Source organism: Chinchilla lanigera, unplaced genomic scaffold (assembly GCF_000276665.1).
Source record: "Chinchilla lanigera isolate Chin_1 unplaced genomic scaffold, ChiLan1.0 scaffold00041, whole genome shotgun sequence".
NCBI lineage: Eukaryota > Metazoa > Chordata > Mammalia > Rodentia > Chinchillidae > Chinchilla > Chinchilla lanigera.
Genome location: NW_004955442.1, coordinates 9,090,193 through 9,116,822, shown reverse-complemented (window position 1 = coordinate 9,116,822; position 26,630 = coordinate 9,090,193). Strand labels below are relative to the sequence as shown.

The 26,630-nt window shown below is 46.0% G+C and overlaps 1 pseudogene; it reads right to left on the bottom strand.

Annotated features, from left to right (window-relative positions):
• Positions 1–730: 730 nt before the first annotated feature.
• On the bottom strand, positions 731–1,666 carry LOC102006168 (annotated as a pseudogene).
• Between the last annotated feature and the right edge of the window lie 24,964 nt (positions 1,667–26,630).

Genomic DNA, 26,630 nt, shown 5'->3' with positions numbered 1-26,630 from the left:
GATCTGTTTTTCCCCCCAATGTCATGCCGTTTTTATCAATGTAGCTTTGTAATATAATTTGAAGTCTAGGACTGTGATACCCCTTGTGTGTTGCCCTTGCTGCCCAGAATTGCTTTTGCTCTTCTAGGTCTCATTTGGTTCCCTATAAATTTTAGGATTGCTCTCTCTAGTTCTGTAAAGTATGCTATTGGTACTTTGATTGGAATTGTGTTAGATCTGTATAACAGTTTTGGAAACCAGCTCATCCCCCAGTGATGCAGCTTCCCATTCTCCCCCAGGTAGACCCAGTTTTTCTCCCATGCTTCCGCACCTGGGCTTGGAAGAGAGACAAAAGGCCCACACTTTCCCCACTCGTGTGCTCAGGATGTGCTCCTCCCGCCTTCCTCACACCTGCAGTTCTACACTCTTGTCATCCATTGTTAAATCCCACCCCTCCCTGCTGTGGAATCTGCAGGCTCCCAGGTCAGTCCTCTCTCACTAATGACTTCACCTGTCTTCCTGTCAAGCTCACTGCTATTTTTGGTGACTTTCACCTCCATTCAAATCAGTAGCTCTCTGTCCTGCTCAATGTTAGAGTTCCCCGAGTACCATATGAAACGGATTAAGTCAGAATCTGTAGAGTGGAACTCAGGTATTAAAATAAAACAACTGCAGAAGATCTTTCTGTGTAGGCAGTGCCGAGAGCAGCTGAAACAGAGGACCTGCTCAATATCTCAGCCTATCAATATTTTCTTTGATATTTTATTTATTTTATTTTTCTTGTGTAAGAACCCTTATGTTATAGCTACTGCTGGAGCTTGAGTCCTCTAGACAGAGGCTCTGGTGTGGGTTTTCCCAAGATGGCTGGTGAATTCCTGATAGGGAGACTTGCTGAACACAGTCATTTTCCAAAGGTCAGGGGTCAGGTAATGGTAGGTCTTGGAGATGGCATCAAAGGTGGCCTTAGCAAAGTTGCCCAAAGTAGCATTGCAACTCCTGGCAGAGGTACAGCAGTCATCAATACCAGCCATCAGCAGCAGCTTCTTGGGCACAGGGGCTGAGAGGATGCCAGTGCCCCTGGGGGCAGGGATCAGACGCACCAACATAGAGCCACAGCGGCTCGTCACCTTGCAAGGGACAGTGTGGGGCTTGCTGATCTTGTTCCCCCGGCAGCCTCTCCGCACGGGGGCAATGGAGAGCTTGGCCAGGACGATGGCGCCACGAACGGCAGTGGCTACTTCCTTGGAGCACTTTACACCTAGGCCAACATGACCCTTGTAGTCCCCAGTGGCGACAAATGCCTTGAACCTGGTCCGCTGGCCGGCACGAGTTTGCTTCTGCACAGGCCTGATCTTTAGAACTTCATCCTTGAGGCATGTGCCCAGGAAAAAGTCAATAATCTCAGACTCCTTAATGGGTAAGGAGAAGGGGTAAATTTCCTTCAGGGACTTGATCTGCATGTCCTTGACCAGCCGGCCCAGCTTGGTGACAGGAATCCACTCCTTGTCCTCTGCCTTACCGCCACAAGCCCCCGCGGACTCTGCCCCGTCCCCTTCCCCGCCCGTGCCCGCGGCCTGGAATCCTGGAATCCACTGCCGAAGCCTCCGAAGAAGCCTGCGGGGAGGCGGCCCTGGCTTCCCAGGCCTGGGCCCCCGGGCCCTCCCGCTGCACTGACGTCATCCGCCATTTGGTGTTTTCCCCTAGAAAGAAGAGCCTATCAATTCTCCGGTGCTTCAAGTCAAGTACAAAGTATGATCAAAATATATTGTGAGCGTTAGAATAAGAACATTTACACTAAAAGACTCATTGCCACTAACCTCCCCCAAAATATTCCCCTTCTCTTTCAGTACACTGATGCCATTGCTCTTGCCTCTTTCTGAAGCAGTGCTGGAAGTCTGCTTTCAAGAGTATCTTCATGAGATGTGATCAAAAACACGGTGACTGCTACTGCTAAGTGCCATCCAACAGAAAGACAGGCTTGTAAAAACGTTAGCGTAGTAATAAAAGATAAAAATGGGAAAAAAATTATGGTGTGTCTTCGTCTATGTTATTCACTGGGCTGGGCACTGTGGGACTTCTGGCTCTTCTCCAAAACCATGACAGGTCAGTGTTTTGAACTGATAGCACAAGTAAAGATACAAAGCAGGACTTCCAGAGCTGCTTCAGCAAGTGCAAGAATGACGGGGTCAGTGTGTTTGAAGGTAGGGAGGATATTTTGAGGGAGATTAATGTCAATCTGTCTTTTAGTATAATCAGTTTAAAAAATTATTCATTTTATGTTTGGATCAGCCTCGTATTTTGCTACAGCACACTCAAATGATGATCTGCTGCGGTTGAACCATGGAGCTCACTGTCTTGTCTCCAGCCTCTCCGAGCTGCTGGTCCCTAGATTTTCTGCTCTTCATCACCACCCTCATGTCCTCTCCCTCCTCCATAATCCAGCAAACTGGAGTCCCAGAGACCCAAAGTGAGCCCTCTAAATTGCTCACAGGCCTACCTGTGCCTTGCTGCTCTCTTGGAATGATTGTTTCAGGTTTTCTTTTTTCTGCCTTTGACTCCTCAACATTACCATGCTCTCCTTCCTCCCCACAGCAGAAGGCATCGCCACCTATTGTACGGAGAAGATGGATCACAGGCAGACGTGCTCATGAGATCTGCCTCCTTTCCACCGTCCAGCCCGTGCCTGCACCTTGTTCTCTGCTGTCTCCTCTCTAAGAAGGAGAGAGGTGTCCATACTCCCATCTGAGGCCAGCCTATGTCGTTTTGATGCAGCACACACTGTGTAATTTTTAAGTCAGGGTAAGCATATGTATCCCTTCAACGATCATTTATTTATGGCAAAAATAGTCTCAATCCTTTCCTATATCGACTGGGAAACAGAACACCACAACTTCTTCCTCCCATCTAGCTCTGACAGTCTGTTAATCGGTCTTTCCTCATCTCTTCCTGCCATTCTTCTCTTCCCAGCCTCCGGTAACCAGCATTATATGTTCAACTTCTATGAGATCAGTTTTTTAAGACACAGCATATGAATGAGATCATTCAGTGCTTGTCTTTCTGTGCCTGGATTATTTTACTTGATGCGACAATCTCCAGATCCATCAAGCTGTTGCATGTGACAGGATTTTATCCTTCCTATGGCTGAATAGTATTCCACTGCGTGTATGCATCACGTTTTCTTTACCCATCCACACGTGGGTGGACACCTGGGCTCTAGACTCATGCTTTCGACTCAAAGTGTTTGTTTCTTCAGCCTCCCCTTCTCTACACCCATAGTTTCTCTTCCTTTCTAGACCATTCCAACCAGCACCATGATTAGCACAGCTCATCTTAGAGAGCATGAATGACACTAGCCTCAGTAGAGTTTCTCTTGATTTCACCTTCATTTCCAGTAAACGTCTCATCTCCTGTTCTTTTCCTTAGGAAGCCTTTTCAAAAGAAATGCCTGTGTTCATAGTCTTCATCTCCTCACCTCTTTTTGTCTCTCCTACGTGCTCCAGCCAAGCTTTGAGCCTTTCTGAAATGCACGTCCTCCTTGCTAACGTCAGTGACCATTTCATGCCCTCAGCTCACCAGGATGGCAGCATTTGACATTACTGCTCCCCATTTCCTTGTGGGAGCAACCTTTGCTTTAGTCCTCCAAGGCACCACACCCTGCTTGGACTCTCGGTCTCGTGCTTTCTTATCTCAGAGTGTTCTTCAGCCCTCTCCGTTGGGTCGCTTTCCCTCCATCTGTCTTTGCTGTCTTCTCTGTCAGCTGCATCTCACTGTGTGCATCCCCAGGACCTGGTATTCCTTCCTCCAGTGTGCCTTTTCGCTTCATAGCCTCACTGTGTTGCATGGCTTTAAACCCTACCTATGTGCTCATGGCTCCCCACTTTCATCTAAAACATGAAACTCATAAATTCACTTGCCTACTCCATTTCCAAGTCTAATCAGCATCTCACAGTGAACATGACTCAAATGGGTTTTAGATGCTTCACGCTGACCTACTCTGTCGCTATCATAAGCCATCTTGGGATTTGAAAAAGATGTGGAAGTACAAAGGCCCCCACGCTAGAAGTCACCCTTGATTTTTCTCTTTTCTCATCCAAAGCCAGTCTATGAATGAGTCCTTGTAGGGATTCCGGTCACAAAATGTATGTGGGATAGCACTACTTCTCACCACCTTTGTTGTTACCGTCATGGTGCAGGCTACCCATATTTTTTGCCTGGATTATTGCATTGCCCTGGCATGATGCAACAAGAAATACTGACTGCTGTTGGCAGCTGTGTGATGCTTAGGGCTGCTGCAGTCTTATGAGGGGAACCAAGAGAGGACATTTCCCTGCACACTGTAAGAAGCTGAATGCTTACAGTCTGTGAGTCAGAAGTTAGGGCTTTGGCTCTCTTATGACTGGTAATTGTCATATATCAACTGGACCGGAGAAAGAAATGCTTAGCATATTAGCAAAGCACAGTGCTGGGGATATCTGTGGGGTGTTTTCAAAGATGATTGGTGTGTAGGCCAGCAAATTGAGTTGGGAGAGCCCCATCCTCATTATGGGTAGTGCCAACAAATAGGCTTGTAGCCTAGATGGAATGAAAAAGGGAAAGAAGAAGGCAGTGGACCTGCTTTGAAGAGCTCTTCTCTTCTGGGCTGGGCGTGTCTTTTGCTGCTGTTTGCCTACTTTGGACATCGGTCTCCAGTTTCCTCAGCTTTCCAACACAGACCCACACCGGTGACTCTTCAGGAAGCTTCCAGACCTGTGATGTTGGACTGTGTTGCATGCTCAAGCCCTCTTGTTCTGGAGCTTTCATCTTCTTGGGTTGAGCATCGACTGGATCCTCTAACTTTCCAGTACACAGATAATCATTGCCTCTATCCTGTAACTTTGCCTAATAAAACCCCTTGCATAATTACACATATATTTTCTGTGCGTTCTGTTCCTGTGGAGAACCCTGACCAGCACAGCAGCTCATGGCCACTTACGCTGGCTGAGAGCTGTGGTAGTGAGAGGGGTGCTGATCAGGGTGCCTGCAGGGTCTTGAATGCTGTTGTTATGGTCACTCAGAGGCCAGCATCAGGGAGTGGAGGTTCTCTGATGCACACTGGCTTTTATGACACCAGGGACCTTTTCTGCAGCAGTTACAACCTCTGGTGGCACTTTGAAGGAACCTGGAAAAGACAAAGACAAAGCTAGTTGGAAATAATCTTGAAAATATTGTTCAAACCAAAATTTTTTTTGTTTTTTTTGAGACAAGGTCTCAGTATGTTGTTCAGGCTGGCCTTGAACTCACTATATAGCCTGAACTGGCCTCAGATTCATGGCAATCCTCCTGCCTCACCATTCCGAGTGCTGGGATTATAGGCAAGCGCCATGACTGGCTCAAATTATTTGAAAATAAATCGAAACCACTTTCCTGGGTGAGAGCAAAACAAAGTCCAAGTGTATCTCTGGGGAGAAGTTTTGCCCAAGTCTACTGAAATCAGAGAACCTTCTTTTCTAGTTGCCTTTGTAATCATCTCAACACTAACACCCATGGCCAAATGTGTGACTTCCCCATTCAGTTCTCTAGTTCTCTGCAGACACTAACTGGGTGTCCCACAATTTAACTCAGTTCTGACGCTGTGTACCTGGCATCAGTCAGATCCCAAGGGTTAAGGGCTCAGTCCCATACAGTTGTCCCCACTTCAGATGCCAGCCATAAGTGGGTGCTGTGACCTGTGCTCCTGATTGACGCGCTGTAAACCCACTGTTCCAGAATGCTTGATCATTTGCAAGAATGGCTCACAGAACTTGAGGGAATAGTTTACTTACTAGAGTAGCCATTTATCATATAAGGAGGCAATCAATGACAGACTGGTGGAAGGGCAAGGCATGGGGCAAGGGTGCAGAGCTTCTAAGCCCTCTCTGGTTTTCTAAGTCCTCTTCCTCCCAGCTCCTCCCTGTGCCCAACACCCCAGATCACTGGGAAGCCCTTCCTCCTGGGTTTTTATGGAGATTTAGTTATGTAAGCTGCTTCATTCATGGTAGCTGAGAAGCAGAACACAGGGGAAGAGTGTCAGCAAGAGGTCTACCCTCCAAAGTCACCCCTAGTGACCCTGTCCCATGGAGCCCTACCTCCTAACCACGCACTCTGCAGTAAACATCAATGGATTGATCCTCTGAGGAGTCTCTCACACCTTGCACCTGCCTCTCCAAGAATCCCTTAATTCGGTGAAGTTGTCAGTTAAGATTAACTGGCACAAGGGGTTAGCAGGATGCCCTAGAATCATTCTCCAGATGAGTGGAAGAAAGCAAAGTGTGCAGGGCGAACGTCTCTGTGCTCAAGCCATGCTACCTAAAATCCTAACTGTGAGTGGAGCATAGCTGCAAATTGTAAAATATTGCTGTTGTCCTGCAGGGATAATTTTTAAAGTTTAAAAATTAACCTTTTGTAATTTTTATAGCAGTTTTAGCCTTTAGGCATGGTAGGAAGTGACACCCAGAATGAGATTGATAAAAAGAAGAAAAGATGGAAGACAGAAGGAAGGTAGGAAAGAGCCAAGGACGGGATAATATTTCTTCTCTTGGCTTCCAGGGAATCTGGTTATACAGGGATCTCCAAGCAGAGGGGAAGAGTGACAGTGCTCGTGGCACTGTTTCCTTGGGCAGTAGTTCACTTGTACCTTAGGCAGTAAGGCTACTGTAGCAAAATACAATGAGCTGGGTGGTTTGTCAAGAACAGAAATGTATTACAGTTCTGGAGTCTGGAAGGTCAAGATCAAGTTGCCATTTGGCTGTGTCTATTGGGGACTGCTTTCTGGTTCATTGATGACACCATCTAGCTGTGTCCTCACAAGGTGGAAGGGGACTGCAAGTTCTTTTGGGTCGTTTTTATGATTATACTAGTTTGATTCATGAATGCTTCACTTTCATGACCTACCCATCTCTCAAAGGGCTCCACCTCCTAAGACTGTCATCTTTGGGCCTAGGATTTGAGCATATGCATACTGGGAGGACACAGACATTCAGACTAGGGCACCTTGCATAGAGTCATTGCCTGCCCACATTCCTCTCCTCAGTGTGGGTGATTGAGGCCACTCCTTATGTGTTTGGAGGCAAAGCCGTGGCTGTGGAAACCTCCTGAGACCCTGGTCTGAGAACAGCTTGCTCTGTGTGGTGGGAAGGGCCTAGGAGGAGGAGGAGTGTGCCATGCAGCCCAGATGCCGGCTATGGACCCACAGTGTGCAAGTTCAAACACCAGCTACTCAACCCCTCTGCATTTTACACTCTTCATTCGTAAAATGGGTTGGTGATAATAATAAGGTCTCCCTTGGGTCTGTTGTGAAACTGAGATAAACTAACGTGTGCCTGGCACATAAGCTTCCATTTCCATTATTGTTTTGGAAAAAAGATAAACTCAGTTGCAATTCCAGATCACAATTTACCAGATGAATTAGGCAATTCCCAGAGCCTCAGTTTCCTCTTCTGAAAAGAGAGAACAATCATACGACCTCATAGGATTGTAGTCAACAATGTAAACAAAAATAGCATAATAAACCAGTGCATTTTGGGTACTTAAGGAACAATACACAACACACCAGTGAGCTGAATTCTAGGAATGTTCCTGTCACGTGTTTTGAACCTGACATGTTTTTCCCAGTAGAAACTGTGCCCCTGTCTACTGGTGGTGTCCCGAGATAGCCTATTGCATTCTGTTTTTAAGGCTGAGAACATTTTTATCATGAAATATTTCAAGCCTTCAAAAAAGCACAGGAAATTATATGACACCCATGTCTCTACCCTATGGAGTGAGCAGATGTTAGCATTTTGTCATCTTTGCCTCAGAGCCCTCCTTACAGGAGGAAGACAGTATTACAGATACCCTACAACAAAGCTATTTATTAAAAATGTAGCTGAATTCTAGTTCTGATGGATAATTCTGCACTGGTCCTTTGTGGCTACTGAAGGTAGTGCTATGAGTGAGTTCTCTGGCTTTTGTGTCAGGGTCCAACAGAAGAGGCACACTTATGAGCAGGTAGTTGTCTTGCATTGGGCAAGTGTCACAGCGATGAACTATACAAGAGCAATCATGGCAGTAGAGAGCATGGGAGGTCAGAGCGGGCTTCCTGGAGAAAATATCTGAGTTGTACTTTGAGAAATGTAGTCAAATTTTATTACCTCGAGTAAGAGAGACACAGGCTTTGCAGGTTAAAGAAAATGTATATGCAAAAGGCTAGTGGGCAGGAAAGGGTGTGTGAACTGGGATTTCAGAGTGGTGCAACTTCTGCTGGCCTTTTTTTTTTCTTTTTTGAGACAGGGCCTTGCTATGTAGCCCAGGCTGGGCTCGAACTCACAGAGATTCTCCTGTGTCAGCCTCCCGAGTGCTGACGGACTTTTTGAGCTGTGAGATGTGGTGCCTGTTTCCGCCGGTTGCCATGCAAATGATCACCAGCTGAGTACCTTAAAACAACAGAAATTTACTCCCTCAGCCATTCTGGAGGAGGAAAGCCTGAAATGAAGGTGTGGCAGGGCCATCCTCCTTCTGCAGCCCTAGGGGAGAATCCTTCCTTGCTGTGTGCTAGCTTCAGGTGTTACCAGCAGCCCCTGGCATTCCATGGTTTGCACCCCTCCAGTCTCTGCTTGGGCATCACATGGCCTTCTTCCCTGAGTGTCTCTGTTTCTTTTCTTGTAACGATGCCATCATATTAGATTCAGGATCCATCCTTCTCTAGTAGTAACTCATCTTAGCTAATTATATCTGCAAAGACCCCACTTCCAAATAAGAACACATCCTGAGGCACTGCAAATAGGGATTCAACATACTGTTTTGAGTGGACACCATTCAATCTGTACCAGATGTTTTACATTTCCACTCAGAACTCTCCTGCACCACAGACTTCAATGAAGATATGGCCTCCTCGCTTCAGGCCTGCTTTCTTGGAGGAAATCTCCAGAAAGGAGGTGGGATTTGGATTCTGGACCAGTTTTGGGGAAGGTTCTCAGTGAACCCCAACAGTGGGTTCATCCTGTGTAGGAAGAGAAGTGGGAGGCGATGGAGGATGTGGATAGAAATATCAGGGAGGAAGGATGTCGCGGAGGGCTGTACTGACATCAGCAGGAAGAGATGGAACGGTTCCCTTGGCATGGTGTGGGCTGTGCATCTTTCTTAGAGAAAGGGAGTCTCTGTGCACAAAGCTGAAAAAGGGAGGGCCAGTGGAGTCATAATTTGGGCTGCATCCTCAGGGTTCAAGCTGCCATGTCTCCAGCACCGTCAGCACCAAAAAGCCAGAGGGAGGTGGAGAGGAATTTTTCGGTGGTATCTTAGTTACTTTTTCACAGCTGAGACAAAATACCTGACACCCAAAGTTAAAGGGGGAACAGTTTATTTAGCTCGCAGTTCGTAGAGGTTTCAGTCCATGATTGGCTGACTCCAAGGCAGGGGGGCATGGTAGAGGGGTAAGAGCTCATGGTTGTAGAAGGCAGCAAAGGCAGCAAGAGAGTACGAGAGGAGCCTGTCTTTGTCCCTTTTATAGTATCCAGTCTACCAGGATTAGGGTGGTGCCATCCAGTGCCAGCCAGTGGACTAACAGCAATCACCTATCCTTAAACACAGCACATTTAATCCCAGCATTGTATCACGAATAAATTGCATACTTTAGATTCAGCAACCTCTGAAAAGACCCTATGACCACATAAGGGTTTGGGGGGACGTCTATACATGAACTCTGACAGATGGAGAGATTTGCTTTATGGCAAAAGATGGTGGGCTGGGGAAGCACAGTTCTCCACTAGAGGGGAGGTAAGAAGAGCGAGGGAGAATTCACTTGTGGTATTTACAAAATTTAAACAATTATTACACTAAATGACATATTGCTATTAATATCCCTCAAAATACTCTTCCTTGTTTGGAACATATATTCTTGCTGCTTTCTGAAGCCTTTCTGGAAGTCCCCTTTTGTGAGTGTCTTTATGAGGTGTGATAAAAAATACAGTGAATGCTGCAGCTATGCGCCACTCAGCAGAAAAGCGGACTTGTGAAAACATGATGGTGTGTCCTATGCACCTTCTTCACCAGACGTGGTACTGTGCAACTTCTGGCTCTGCCTCAAAGTCAGGATGACCGTGAAAGATAAATGATCTGGGATGCTGAGGCAGCCAGGACAGTGCAACTAAGGAAACTCACTGAAGAGGACTTCCGGAACTGCTTCAGAAAGTGGCAAGATTGATGGGCTAAGTGTGTTTAGAACAGAGGGGCAGTATTTTGGGAGTGAGTAATGGCAATGTATCTTTTACTGTGATACATTTTTTAAGAATTTAAAAACAGTGATTTTCAATCATGCTGAATAACCCCTGCAAGGAAGAGTGAAAGTCTGACCAGAACTGAGGTGTAAGTAACATCAGTACACTGTGGTGGGAAGGGGCTGGGGCGAGCATATTGGCTCTGGCTTTGGTCCTGAAATAGATTTTCAATCCTGGAGACACCATGGTTCCTCCTGACTTCTTGCTCCTGGTTATTCCCTTCCCAGAGCTGCTCCCGGAGGCTCAGAACCAGGTTGAGGAAGAGGTCATGACTGGAAGGACGACAGGATGACAACGTGAGCAAATCAGGGAGACATGAAAACAAAAGCCATAGACAGAAGCCAAGGGAAATTCAGAGACATCAGAGTTATAAAGTAATCCCACTCTCCAAGAACAAACACAATTGACCATAAAATATCAAGCAAAACTGACAGAAAAAATGAAAATATGCATTTAATGAATGAAAATGAAAGTAGCACCAAGGCTTGACATAAGCATGTCAGTTATGAGAGTTGAACTCCATTGGCTGACTAGGACCAAAATGCTCAGAGGTTCCTTTTTTTTTTCTTTGTCATTTTTTTTTTTAAATTTAAAAAGCAAAAGAAGGATAGCATAATAATGGGGGGGCTTACCAAATTACAGACAAAGTGGTAGGAAATTATCAATGGTTATTGTTTTACATATTGTTATCTATAAGATTGTTTCTCAGGAAAACAAATAGACAAATAATAGTGAGTTACAGACAAAAGAGGTAGGAGATTATCAGTAGTCTTTACCTTTTTTTTGAGACAAGGTCTCGCTATGCAGTCCAGGCTTGCTTTGCGCTCACTCTGTAGCCCAGGCTGGTCTCAAACTCGCAACGATCCTCCTATCTCAGCCTCCCAAGTGCTGGGATTACAGGCGTGTGCCACCATACCTGGTGCTCAGAGGTTATTTTCAAAAATTTTTTGTCTTCCTTGTTGAGGGAGAATGTATATGTTACAATTAGTATAACAAAAATGTGACATTGCGTGATGTACAAGGTATGACTGAAAAAGACAATAAATGTTTAAATTTAAAAAATTTATAGTAAAAGACCCATTGCCATCAGCTCTCACCCCCAGTAATTCCCCTCACTTGGACACACTTATTCCATTGTTCCTGCCACTTTCTGGAGCAGTTCTGGAAGTGCTCTTTCATAAGTGTCTTTAGTTGCACTATCATGGCTGCCTCAGTGTCTTGAATTGATTCAGTGGTTTAACTTCCACAGTCATTTTGAATGTAGGGAAGAACCAGAAGTTGTCCAGTGCCAGATCTGGCAAATGTTTTGATGAGCCTGCCTTTCTGTTGGGTGGCACTTGGCAGTAGCATTCCCTGTATTTTGATCACATCTTGTAAATATGCTCAGGAAAGAGGACTTCCAGAACTGTCTCAGAAAGTGGCAAGAATGATGCGATAAGTGCGTTCAAAGTGAGGCAGAATAGTTAGGAGCGGCTTAATGGCAGTGGGTTTTGTACTGTAATAAATATGTTTTGGATCACCCCTTGTATACAGCTCATTTACTACCCTTTCCATAGTTCCGTCACACTGTCAGCAGTTACAGTGTTCTTCTTTGCTAAAGTGTGGAGGTAACATTTCCTCATTGCTAAATGGAGTCAGAAATGTCAGCCATAATTTATATTTCTCTAGCAGCCAATAATGATGAGGATTTCTCCATGTATTTATTGACCATTTGTATTTCTTGTTCTGTGGAGTCTCTAGTCATTTCACTTGCCCATTTTTGATTGGGATTTTTATTTTGGGGGGGTGTCTAATTTTTTGAGTTTTTTACATATTATAGATATTAGTCCTCTGTTTGAGGAATAGCTGGCAAAACTTTTTTCCCATTCTGTGGGTTGTCTTTTCACTCTGTTGATTATTTCTTTTACTTTGCAGAAGCTTTTTAATTTGATATGATCCCATTTGTTAACTACTGGTACCATTTCCTGTGTGAGATTTCATCTTACCCCAGAAAGAATGGCCATCACTGAGAAATCAAATAACAAATGCTGGTGAGGGTTTGGGAGAAAAGAGAACTCTTCTACATTGTTGGTGGAAGTGTAAATTAGTACAACCAGAATGGAAATCAGTATGGAGATTCCTCAAAAAACCTAAAATTAGAAATTCTATTTGACCCAGGTATTCCCCTTTTAAATATCTTCCCCCCAAAGTTAAAGACATCACATTGTAGTGACACATTCATACCCATATTTATAGGAGCACAATTCATAATAACTAAATTTTGGAAGCAGCCTATATGTCCATCAACAGGTGAATGGATAAAGAAAATATGATATTTACACACAATGGAGGACTGTTCCACCATCCAGAAAGATGAACTAGAGTCATTTGTAGGAAAAAGGATACACCTAGAAACCATAATGTTAAGTGAAATAAATCAGACACACAAGCTTAAATATTGCATGGCTTCTCTTATGTGAGAAACCCAAATTATAAATAAAGAACAAAATACAAGGCAGAGAATAGGAAGTAGGGAGATAGGTTTTTCTCAAAGGGGAAGGGGGTCAGGAGATGGAGGGAGGGGAGAGAGAAGGAAGGGAAAGGGTATAAAGAAGGAATAAAGATGTGGATGTGTACCTACTCCACACATGGAGTGTAAGCACGATTGCTGCAAACATGTGCTAAGTAAATAAATAGATGGATAGCTAGTCGTGTCCTAAAAGCCACAGGGCTGCTAAGCAGTGGCTCTGGGGTTGGCACTCAAGCAGTGCCTCCAGGAGCCGAGGGCTTTCCCCCCAGATGCCCCTCTCTATGCATCGGGGATGTATGCACATCTGCATGGACGCATGTTCTCATTTGTGTGTATATGTATGTAAGTACATATTTTACGAGGTTTGCTTTGCTCTCCACTAAATTCCATCATTTTGGTGGAGAATGGTTGTAGGCACAGAGACGTTTGCTGTCCTTCTATATCTCTTTTTTGTTTGAGACAGCACGCTGCCCATGCTGGCCTCAAACTTCTGGGTTCAAGCAATCTTTCTCTCTCAGCTTCTGAGTAGCTGGGATTAGGGGCACATATTATTGCACCCAGCCCCCAAGTTTCAAGAGCATAAAATCTTGTTTTGGTTCTCATAATCTTTTTTTCCTCATAATTTTTTAAAAACGAAGTTCTCTAGATCTTGCCAGCCGAGCCAAAGCCTCTAATGGATTACTTGGGAGTTGGTGCTGTTGTTGTGCTATTTCCTAGCATCTGCTGCGTGCCGCATGATTATACTGTGGCTGATTCGTGGTGCCAGTTCTAAGTGCCTGGTGATGAATATTCCAGGTGTTAGAAAGGTCTAATTCTCAGGATATGACCTGCAGATGAATGGGTTCCAAGCAGGGGCAGGTGGTTGCTGGAACATTTATGGGTCTGAGACAGTGCACATGAAAGACAGTTGGATTTTAGGGTGCTGAATCAAGTTTCCGGAACTGCTAAAACCTGAGGTTCAGCTAAGGAGAGCAGAGCAATTGATGTCAAGGGGTGCTGCATCCTTTCTCTTATACGGCACTGTGCAGTCGGCAGAGACATCAATCCCACACCTGTTAGCCCTGAGCCCCAAAGCAGCTCTGTGATATAAGCAGTTACACATTGTGTATCCCACTCGAGGGGAGAAAGCCAAGGCTCAAAGAGGTGCTGTGGGACTTGGAACTTCTCTTTCATGAAACCGGAAGAGTCAAGGGCAGGAAAAGGTTTTATGGATATTTGTCCCGGAGCCGCAACGTGAGTCAGCGGCTCCTCTTTCTGCACCAGGGCTCCTTTTCAGGTCCTCATTAGACGGGCCTGGGCTCTTTCGCCCAGTCTGGGATGTGGTCTTGGCCATGCTGTTGGGCTGAGCTCAAGGGAAGTCTCTTCCTTTGTTACAGATTCAGGGCATCCCACGGCCCCACTGGCATGGCGTGGGGAGTGGCGTGGCATCTCAGAAGCCTGTCTTACCCGTGAGTGAGCCTGTCCCCCTGTAGTATTTTTCCTTGCTTGGATCTGCCTATCCATGATCATCCTTAGGGGCATGAGGAATCACCTACCCTAAACCCCTGAGACATGGCGCTGTGCCCTTTGTATCCACCTTGAACTTTACAACGTCAGCAGGAGGAAGAAGCTGTAGGTTCTACTTTGCAAGAGAGGAGACTGAGGGTTGGCTAGAAGAGGCTTGTCCAAAGTCACTTAATTAAAATACAGTTCTTTCTAAGTTTAAACCACTGTGTTTACTCTTGTCAGAGGCTGAGAGATACTCCTGTGGGGCCTGAAAGCAAGGAGCACCTTTTTTGGGGGGTTCTATGAATAATTACTTTCTCTTTCCAGAGTGTATGCATTTTTTCTCTTTCCACCTCTTCCTCCCTTCCCTCCTTTCCTCCTTGCCTCCCTCCTTCCATCCGTCCTTCCTTCCCTCCCTTCACCCCTCCCTCTCTCAGCTCCTTCTTTCCTTCCTCCCTTCTTCTTTGTCTCTTTTTTTCTGACTTATTAAGGTATTATTGATATACAAGACCAGCACATATTTAATATGTCTAATTGGCTGCATTTACACTTATGCGCATGCTCATGAACCCCTCCTTCTGTCTTGTGGTCACTTTCTGCGTGATGTCCTTTGGCTCAGCCTGCATAACTGAGATCTCTGATTAAAAAGCATAATTTGCTGGCCAAATGCACCATAACAATAGTAACAAATGGGCACAAAATATGATAACCCTTGAGTTCTTTGCAGCATATTTTCCCCTCTCCAGGGCTTGGAGTCAAGACTGGAAGTACTGCAGTATTCATTCTGCAGGCAGCAGGACTGTGAATCACACTGGGGGCTGAAGCTCAAGGATGAGCCCCAGAGAAATGGTCCCGCCGTGGCCCTGGAGAGCTCTGTCATTTGAGCAAGGACTGGCTGAGCAGCAGAGGGGAGCAGAAGACCTGAGTGGAAAGCAAGGGCCTGCAGTAGGACCAGCAGCACATGTGCCTCACTTCTTACCCCATGTCTCTCAGTTGGGTGGTAATAATGAGAATCATAGTTTACATTACTGGACCTCTAGCCATGTGCCAGGCTCTCTGCTGAGCACTTTCCACGCATTAAGTGTTTCATTCGTATAGTGACAATGCAGCTGGTGTGATTGTTGTCCTCATGGTACAGAAGAGGAAACCGAGGTGCGTAGAGACAAAGACCCGTGAACAGCAATTGGTGGACACAGGAGTCAAGCCCCGGCAGGCCAACAGGGAGACCTGAGCATTTAACAAGCGGAACCCAAAGACTAAAAGTTTAAGTGATTCATTTTCTTGAGGCTGTGGTTCTTAATTATGCTACCAGGAGAATGTAGGTGACCTTAGGGGAAGTGTGGCTGTCACAGCACAGCAGGAGTGGTTGCTCCTGGCATCACGTGGATGGAGGTCAGGGATGGGACTAGGCATCCCGAAGTGCACTGGTGGCCCCACTGCAAAGAGTAATCCAGACTGAAATGTCAGAGGTGCCAAGGTTGAGAAATCCTGCCTTAAGGTCACACAACGGGAGCCAGGCCAGGCTCTGAGCTCTAGACTCCAGACTCCCAGCACAGTGCTCATCCGTGAACAAATGAAAATGCCCATTTATTGCCCTCCGTTTGTGCCAGGGCGGCTGCGGCTCTTCACATAAGTTCCTCCTTGCCTCCCTCCTTCCATCCGTCCCTGCGGTTCCCTGTGCTTCTCTCAGGTTAACTTTTCCTCCTGGTCTTCTGTGGCTGTCATAGCCCTCCCAACCGTGCCTCTGCTCTCTGTTTATCCCGTGGTTCTACGCTGGACAGGGAACCCTGGGAGGGAGAGGTCAGCGTGATGGTGCGGATGTGGTAAAAACTTTGATGGTGGTGGTGATGATGAGGATGGAGATGAAGACGCAGTGATGGAGGTGGTGACAGTAGTGATAGCATGATAATTCTTCCCGATGGCAGGGTGGAGAGTGCCCAAGGTATGAACAGATGTACCGGTTCTCCAACAGAAGTCCAAGCCTGCTGGGCGGCAGCTCAGGAGCTTTCCCCGTGTGTGATCCACGCCTTCCTCTCTGTGGTCCTCCTTGCGCATCCTCAGACAAGTTAGACATCCCCTGTCCCCCTGGCCTGCACTCCTTAATAAGTTCTAATCCAGTGGGAGCTGGTGGTAAAGGAGGCCCTGGCCCAGCCAGAGGTTCTGGGTTGGAAAACGGCATGGCAAGCCCAGTTAATTTTCTATTGCATTAATATTAATAGCAGACAGTAGGCTCTATGTGCGGATGTGGGGGAAGTACGTGGGAACAAAGTTACTGGAAGCTCAGAGGGCTCACAGAGGTGGGGATCTGGAGAGGCCTCTGCTTCCTCACTCTGGGCCTCAGTTTATTTCTCTTTGAAGAAGGGGCTGAAGTGAGTGATTCAGGAGATACTTTCTTCCCCTACATTCTTTTTTTTTTTGGTATGGGAAATCGAACTCTGGACCTTGTGTTTGCCAGACAGGCGCTTGTGCCACTGAGCTATATCCCCGACCCTTCCCCTCCATTCTGCTGTGGCATTTTATGTCAGCCTGGACTCCCTCCGTTCAAAGCATGGAGTTTTGAGATGAGCAATCTTCAGAACGTAACTTAGTCCCTTTCAGTGGCGGGGAACTCACTACCTCATGGGACAGCTGGTTCCCTTGTTGACAGCGGTGAGCTTTGATGCCGGTAGTAATAGTAGCAAGGCCATTTGTGGGATGCTGAGCGTGGTGCATGTGCTCTCACCTCCTGGATTTACGGGGATGCTCTGAGGAAAAAGATGAAGGCAAGGCCAAAAAAGATCAAGAAACTTCCCCGCGATTCCCTTGTGAGGACGCAGAAAAGGATCTTAGTCCTGGCTGGTTCTACTTCAAAGCTCAGTGTGTATTTAAGTGAAAAACTGCAGGATGGAAGGCCAGTGGGGCACATCCACGCCTGACACCCTTGAAGAATGCCATCCTTCTCATGGGGAACAAGGGAAAGGCAGCACCCTGCCTCGGCATGAGCTGACTAATTCAATGGGACCAAGCACTCACTATTGTGCCGGGCACTGCACAGGCGTGAGATCATTTAATTCCTGCAACAACCGCATGCCTCAGATATTACTTATTGTTTCGGTTTCCTAATTACCACAAAAGTAGAGACTCTAAAACTGCATAAACTTATCATCTCGTAGTTCTGAAGTACGTCTAAAATGGTCTCGATGGGCGAATGTTAAAATTCCGGCAGGGCTGGCTCCTTCTGGACACTTCAGGTGAGAGTCTATTTTCTTGCTTTTCCCAGTTTGTAGAGGCCCTGTGTTCCTTGGCATGGGTCCTCTTCCTCTATTGTCAAAGCCAGCAAAGCAGCATCTTCAAATTTCTATAACTCTGCTGCCCTAATCCTCACCGCTCCTCTGATTCTGCAGCCTCCCTTTCCCTTGCAAGGACCTAAACCACTTGATGGATTACCTGGGTACCGTAAGATAATGCCCCATTATAAGATTCTTCACCCAATCACACTGGTAAATTCTTCTTTCCTATATAAATTAACCTGGTCACAGACTCTGGGGGTCAGGATATAGACATGCTCAAGGGGGCGTGATTTTTGTCTACCACATCTATTTTACAGATATGGGAACCCAGGCGCAGAGTAAGCACATGACATTCTCAGAGGTGCAGCACGTATGGGTGTTAGGGCTGGGATGAGAGCCCAGGCAGTCCCAAACGCATGAGTTGTATCACCTCCCTGGCGTCTCACCACTCCTCCTGGGGGACAGCTGTGTTTGTGGAGTGATAGCCCCACTTAACCCGCCAGCTGTGTGGGGGCAAGGTGGAGGTTTCTGGATGTACACTCTGCAATCCTGGTGTGCTAGTGGAAAAGGAATTCATCTAGAATATATTCAGGAGCTGTTGTCACAGACAGGCACGTCAGTGAGCAAAAGGGAGGAGACCTTGCTTTGGTGGAGGAGATGGTCCACGGATGGACACCAGATCCAGGTGAGTAAGCAAACTCACCAGCCAGCAGGAGGCGTTGTGTACTGGGCGAGGGCTGTGGAGCCGAGGGAGAGCTCTGCCAGGGGCCAGGAGGGGGATGTACCTCCAGAAGCCCCTGGCTGTCACCTCCTCTCAGCTGTCAGGAGCCAGGTGGCTTTGGAGGCAGCAGGGCTCTCTGTGACAGCACCTGAGAGAGATGTGTCCGTGTGCGGTAAGGATGGTCACAGCTGTGGCTTCTACCTGTCAGCAGCTGCCACTGAGGGAAGCCGGGTGGGTGAAGGCTGCTTTCCCGGGAAAGGGAGAAGTTCCCTAGAGGGGCCTCCCGCACAGAAGCCACCCCGGGGGCTGGCGCTTGCTTTTCACTTTGCAGGTGACAGCAGAGAGACATACAAAGAGGACGTGCTTTCTTGTTGAGCATGTGTTGGGTCTGACCTAAAATACAAAGGACTTGTCCTTTCTGAAAGGACCTTCAGCGAGGCTTTGCACTTGGCAACAAAGAGACCTGAATTTGAGTCCTGGCTCAACTGTGGGTGCTCAGTAATTTTCTTACCTGTTCCTTTTCTTGTCTCTCTCCCTCCTTCCTTCCCTCCCTCCCTCCCTTCCTTCCTTCCTTTCTTTTTTCAGTTTCCCATGAGCTACGTTGCCAGTCCTTTTTATATTTTTTGTTTTGAGGCAGCTTTCACTAAGTTGCCCAGGCTAGGCTAGAATTTGCTGTCCTCCTGCCTCAGCCTCCCAGAGTGCTGAGATTACAGGCGTACTCCACTACACCGTGCTTCCTTAACCTCGTGTGTAGTGTAGGAGCAGACTTACCCATCTCACAGGTGTGGAAATGGCTTCGCATGACCACATGTGTAAATGGCCAGTGATGTGACAGGTGCTGGGAAATATGGTGTGACAACAAAATCCTGCATCAAGTAGCTAGTGCTCTAGTGTGGGACAGACACAAACAAAAGAATGAGCTGGATGTGGTGCCATACACCTGTAATCTCAGTACTCGGGCAGGCTGATGCAGGAGGCACACAAATTTGAGCCTAGCCCGGGTAACTCAGCAATTTAGCAAGACCCTGTCTCAGAAAAGAGGGGGAGGTCTGGGGATGTAGGTTGGTTTTAAGGCACTGGATTCAATCCTCAGTACTGCAGAAATGAAAAACAAAGCAAAAGCCTCCCTCCCCCAAAGAACACAGAGAAACAGTAAGTTGTGAGAAGTGCTTTTTAGGACACAGCTTAACGTCCAGGTGGTGGGAACCTGCTTTTGTGAGGGTGGTCAGGGAGTTCTCCTCAGGAGGAAGACCCAAGGCGAAACCTGTGGGTGAGTTGTCAGTTGCAGTGTGTTGCTGAAAGGGGAGCAGGATGTGCTGAGGTCCTGGGGCCTGGGAGAGGTGAGCTTGTTCTCGGGAGGGAGAGGAAAGCTGTGAGTGAGGAAGATCAGCATGTGATATGACAGGAGGGGAAGGAGAGTATCACAGTTTGAGTCCCACTTTTTTTTTTGTCTTTTTGAGATGGTCTCGTTGTGCAGTTCAGGCTGGCCTTGAGCTCACTATGTAGCCCAGGCTGGTCTCAAACTCTTAATTATCCTCCTGCCTCAGCCTCCCAAGTGCTGTGATTACAGGCATGTGCCACCACGCCTGGCCAGTCCCGCTTTTAAAAGACCGGACTGGCTGCTGGGTCTTGTGAGGGTGGGGGCGGGGGTTGGCAAGGAACAAGTCCTGTAGTACAGTGAGAGGAGAGCTGGCCAGGCCTGAGTCAGAGGAAGTGGAAGTAGACAGGAACTTTCAGGCTTATGGTGCAGGCTGTGAGCCAGGCATGTGTAATCCCAGCACTTTGGGATGCTGAGACAGGAGGATCACAAGTTCAAGCCAAGCCCGGGCAATTTAGTGACTTAGTGAGACCATATCTCAAAATAAGAAAAAATAAAAATAAAAAGTGGCAGAGGATGCAGCTCATTGAAAATGCCCTGGGTTCAGTTCTCAGTAAAAAAAGAAAGAATGAAAGAAAGGTGCAAGCTGTGCTCTAGATGTAGAACTAGTTGAACCTGTGTACTTTCCTTTCAATAACAGTTTAGTATTAATTTTATAGTATAAAAACATGAGACGTATGGAGCTTATAATCTAACAGAAGGAGGAAAAAACACACAAAGCAAAACAGCAAAAAAACCGTCACACAGACAAGCAAACGGAAGCGACTAGAGATCAGTAGAAATGAGACACAGCCAGAGGCTGCGGGCTTCTCTGCAGTGGTGGATTTTAAACTGAGCTCACAGGAAGAGGGAGACTGAGGGAGGTGTTTCACTGCAGGAAAAAAAACCTCTTTGGAAAGAACAACTTGGAATGTTCTAGAAGGAACAGGAAGCCAGTGTAAGGGTGAGAGGCATAGGGCCAAGGAATTTAATTTGCAAAGTGTAAGGAGAAACCATTTGGAAAGTTGTGCCCCCCCTTTTTGGGACTGGGAATTGGACCCTGGGCCTTCCCACTGAGCTACATCCCCTGCCCTTTTGATATTTTTTGTTTTGAGACAGAGTCTCCATAAGTTACCCAAGGTAGAACTTGCAGTCCTCCTGCCTCAGCCTCTGAGTGCGGGGATTGTAGGCATGAGCCATCATAGCCAGTGCTTTGGAGTTGTAAGCAGGGGAGTGTCTCTGTTTTTGGAATTAAAAGGTGGGTTTGCTGATGCTGTGTGAGAATGGTGCCTCCCCATTAACAGCTCGTGGCTGGTGAGCTCAGGGGCCAGGAGGATGTGTCCAGCCCTAGGGTAGGAGGGTGGGGGGGTTAGTGTTCAGGTGGGAGTGGCAAACAGCTTGGCTGAGTAAGGACAGACTGGGCCTTAGACTCCAGGTCTGTCTAGAACAGCAAACCACTGCTGCCTCCAGGAGCTCTGGACTGGAGCTGCCTGGCAGATGGACAGAGGTCTCCCGCTGCGAGGTCACCTGGCCTCTGCCTCCAGGCACATCTGCCTGCTGCAGTCCTCCTTGCCATGGCTATTTTTACTCCCCTTGGCAGCTCTGTGGAAATTAAGAGGCTATTTGCAATGACTAATGTTGCTAATTCTGATCAAACAATTTAAAATTCATCGTTTGCCACATCAGGGACCCACTAGGAAGGAGAATTAAGACATCATTTTGGTGATTTCTATCATGGTTGGTGGGAAACGAAAAAGGCATTAAAATTTGTCTCCGTTCAAACTGCTGCTCATTACTCTGCCTTCTTTAAAAGGTCCCATCTCAGTCTGCACAGTGGCTCTCTGTCTGTTCCCGGCTTGTGAACTGAGAGGAAGGACCTTGGTGAGTCGGCCACGGCTCCAAGGTGCTGCGACTTTGCTCTGTGGCTGGGAAGAAGCCCTGCAGCACCCTCCATGGCTCTGCCATTTTGCGACCTCCAGCCCAGTCACCTCTGAGCTTTCCAGCTGCAAGAGTTAAGATTCAGGAAGCCAAATATTAAAAAAAGAATCAAGTTTCCTAAGTTACCTAACCAAACTTGAGTCATTCAGATACCACCTGTGTGATTTTTTTTTTGCTATATCTATACCCATGTTCTATTTTTGCTTAATATACAGCCAACGCATTTTGAAATTAAATCAATGTATTTCAAACAGGAAACTTTATACCACTACTATAAATAGAAAACAACATCACAAAGATGAAACAAATGCTAAGTGTAAAAATAAATACTTTTTTTTTTAAAATTAGGTAGGTTATTTTTCACTCCTTTAGTTTTGTTCTACAGATTTGCTTACAGAGTTTTATATTATCTTAGTAAAATATACATTAAAAGGAATAAGCAATTAAAATGCAATTAAATACAGATTTGTAAGACTTTTGACCATTCCATAAATATTAAAGAATTAAAATGTACATAGGTACCAACTTTCCACAAGGAATGTAAATATTATGTACTACACACATGTACTAATAAACTAAAATTACAAAAAATAATTTAGAGAAAAAAATGAATTGCCAGTTGGAGAAGAGAAGCTTACACACAACCACAACAAGAACAAAATAAATACGGTGAGACCAGAAGTAATTCTAGATGAATGCATTTGCCAGCGAAGGCAGTGACCCAAGCAAGGGCTCTCTGAGATATGAGAGAGGAGGGCTGAGGAGGTCTAAAGATAAGCCCTCAACCAGTGGAGATTTGTCCTCTGCATTAACTGGATGGGTGGAAAAGAGGTAGACAGGAGTGACCTTTTCATCATGTGACTGGAAGGTGCCCCCCCCCTGTACTAGGGCTTGAACCCAGGACCTTTGCACTGAGCTTGGTAAATTGCTAAATTGTGCAGGCTGGGCTTAAATTTGTAATCCCTCTGCCTCATGCTCCCATAGTGCTGGGATTACAGGTGTGCACTACCACACGCAGCATGACTGGATATTTTGTAATGCCATGTTGATCTCAATAATTTTGTGTACCACCAGCATATTTTCCACACTTTGAGAGCCATCAATGTGATCCGGGGAGAAAAATCCTTTAGAATTCTCTCTCTCCCTTTCCACTACAGATTTGATGGTTATGTTAAAGCCATATTGGTTTGAATGATTGACCATCTGCATATAGAACTTGAGTCTGTCTCTGTAATTGCAGATGCTCCTTGAATTAAGATGAGGTTATATTCTGTCAGCCCATTGTAAGTTGAAAATATGGTTGAATTGAATTGCATTTAATCCACCTACGCTACTGAACATCCCGGTGGTGGTGGTTAAGCTTGGGTATGTCAACTTGATTGGCTTTTGGAGGTACCTAGGGAATTGGTGAGTGCACTTCTGGATGCACACTGGGAACTTGTCCCTTCCTCTCTGGCACTGTTTCCATTTTGCTTCTTGGCTGCCACAAATCAGGCAACCTCACTCCTCCAGCCCCTTCTGCCCTGATGTTTCTGCTTGGAGCTATCTGGCCATGGACTGAATCCCCTTAAACCATGAGCTAAATTAAGCTTCCTTTAAGTTGTGGGGGTCATGTGTTCAACAACAGGAAAGCTAACTAATGGCACAAGTTAGCAACACAGTGCACTATACAGCATTAGTTGTTTCCTCTTCCAATTGTGGAGATATGGTTCATTGTTGCTGCCCAGCACCTTGAGAGGGTATCATAGCAGCCAGCCTGAAAAAAGATCCTAATCCAAAGTCTGAAGTATATTTTGTACCGAGTGTGTATCACTTTTGCACTACCATAAAGTGGAAAAATCTTAGACTGTTATAGACGCTGGACTATGTTTAGGAAGTTCCTCTTAGAAATACCATGCCTTGCTCTTCTTTTATTACAAGTTTTAATTGACACATAATACAGTAATTAGTTACATTTTTGGGCTGCAACCTGATGTTTTGATACGTGTGTATATTCTAGGATGAATAAATTAAGCTAATTAACACATTCATCTCCCCACATCCTTACACTTTGTGCAATAGATTTCAAAAATTTATACTTCTTGCCAAGTTGGGATTTCGACCCTCTTAACTTTCATGGTTATGCAAAGAGCTCAGTCTCTCTCCATGGTATGGATGTTAGACCTCTGATTCTTCAAAATTGTCACATCTGGGTCCCTGAAGACGACCAAGAAGGTGTGCAAGTGCTATTTGTCAGGGGTGCAATCAAGGAGACATAAGGGTTAGATTAAGGATTACATTAACCTGAGAAAGAGAGAGAGAGAGAGAGAATTGTGAATGAGGGTGATGTTACTTTGTAAGATGTCCTTCACTATCTACAAAAATTCATCATGAAATGTCTACTTGAATAGATTAAGAAATGCCTAACATGTTAATAAAGTTCTGGGTGTGTCTGTGGATGATTTAGGCCCGCAAACTGAGGGGGGTTGACTCACCCCAGATGTGGGTGGCACCAGCCAATAGGCTTGCACCCTGGACAGAATAAATAGGGGAAGAGATCCAATTGGAGAGATATTACTCTCCAGTTTCTTCAGCCATTCAATGCAGACTTCCATGAGCGACTTCTGTACAGTGAGCTTCCAGGCCTTTGATCCTTCTTGTTTGGAAGCTTCTGTCTTCTTGAGCATCTGCTGAGGTCTCCGGCTCTCCTGCATGCAGAAGGCTATGGGGGAATTTCAGCTTTTTTCTTTTTTTTTTTTTTTAACCAGGAATGAAACTCACAACCTTGTGCTTTCCAGGCAGGCACTGCACCGCTGAGCTATCTCCCTGGCCCTGCTTCAGTTTTCTCAAATATAAAATGAAAGAGTAAACCTTGGGGCTCCTGACTCCCTCTTTTGGGCCATAGCCTTGCTCTTTGCTCATGTAGCTACATGAGCCTCTGCCTTGAATGTCCTCCTTGCCTTTTGTTATTCCTTCATGTTGAGTCTCAGGCTTATTAACCTCTTCTGTAACCTTTCCTGAAACCCCCTTTCCTCTGAGGCTTTTTGTGTCCTCTCTGTACCCCTGGCACCTTCTGCACCTGCACTGAGGTTGCTTATAAACAGCATTCATCAGGATTTGTTGAAATTCATCAGGGCAGGGCCTGCCTGGGATTGACGTTCCTTCCCTTGAGGTCCAGCAAGATTTAGTAGAGGGGGAACATGGGCTGGCACGAGGCCTTGGGGGAGCAATGGGCCCTTCCCTTCTCCTCACTCCGCTGTGGAGTTGCTTCTGGAGGCCACCTTCCAAACATCCTTCTAGGAATCCCTTCTCTCCTCCGCACAGTGAAATGAGCCACAGAGGAGGCATTCTAGCATCCACTTACGTTGTTTCTATTTCCCTGGAGTTTCCCAGGCCCATTCCTTTGCTGACTATATAAGTTCTGAGTCAGATGAGGGAATTCAGCAGGGAAGTCTTCAGTGGCAATATGCCTACCATGCAGCCAAGGAGGGCAAGAATGGACAGGTGGAAGGCCTGAGCTCAGGCTGTTGGTTAGGGCCCTTGCCCACGGGTGGGCAGTCATGCTGTGTAGAATGTTCTGTTGGTGCCCTGTCCAGCACCCCTTCATCCATCTCCATGCTGCTGTGAATGGAGGCTGCTAACAGCTCTCAGCTCTTCAGGGAATTGTCTTCAGGGAATTGTCCTTGGCAACAGGGGCCATTTCCCCTAGGAAGTCATGCTATCTCATCTGTTCAATAGCACAGGTAGTGACTGACATCCTAGGTGAGTCAGACTGAGAAGATCCCTGTGGCTCAGTGAATGCTCCAAAGCCTGCAGTTGTGGCCACTTGACCTGAGGCCACACCCTTGCTTGATTTTTCATTGACCCAGTTGTTCTCTTCCTGCTTCTCTTAAGGGCCCTCCCTCAGTAAGTCATGGTCTGCAATTCCTATCCTAGCTCTGCTTCTAGGAAGTGGAGTCTTAGCCACAGGACTAATGTCACTGGGGAGATCCATGCAGCTTTGTGGAAAGTAGAGGTCACCGAATGGCCTCATGTGAGCTTACAGTCTTAGTCACTTTCTTGTCACTGGGACAGAATACCTAACACTACAACTTAAAGGAGAGGTTTATTTTGGGTCACAGTTTAAGTCTGTGGTTGACTGACTCCAAGGCAGAAATGACATAGTAGAACGGCCTTGGGAAGAAATCTGTTTCACTCCTGGCAGTCAGGAAGTAGAGAGAAGGGAGAAACTGGAGACCAGAATACACACTTCCAGGTCATGCCCCCCTCGACCCACCTCCGACCAGGTCCTACCTCCTCCTACACGTTGCGCTATGAACCCATCTGTGTTGCACCTCCGTGATCCAGTCACCTTCCAAACACTTGAGAATTTGGGGGGACATTTTAGATTTACACCATAGCAGTTGATGAAGGGAAGAGATCTGCATTCTTTATGGGTGATAGAGAAGGAACTAGGTTGTCCTTGTAGGCTGCTGTGTTAGGACCAAGTTTGAATCCTGGCCAGATATCTTCTGGCTACGTGTCCTTGGGTAAGGACAATTTCTCTCAGTTTCCCTGCCTGCAAATGGAGATAACAAAGTGCCTTATTTATAGGTTAGTTAAGAGGATTAACTAAAATAATTCATGTCAAGAGCTTAAGAGGATACATGGGGAATGCTATATTATGTTAGTATTATTATTACAGATGTTATTACTACTAGTACTGCTGCCATTTAAAATGCAGCTACAGAGAAAATTGTCTCCTCTTTGGAGAAGCATTTTCTGTTTTGAATCAAGAGCCTTCAGTATGCTCATATTCTTCCATTCAGTAGTTTTCAAACTTGGAATTTAGCCCCAGGGAATAATCCGAAATGTAGATAAGGTTTTATTCATCTATGTCTCCTGACAACATCACTTACAGTAGCGAAAGAAAGGAAATAACTGTCCAACTACAGGGCAAGGTTTTTTAAAATTTGTTTTTTATTTGTTATTTTAAAAAGAAAATAACAAAAATATAATAACAAACACACATACATTTACAAAATAACACAAAAACAATACAAGCAATATTGAATTTTAGACAAAGTGATAGGAAATTAATAATGGCTGTTGTATTACATATTGATATCTTCAGCTTGGTTACTCA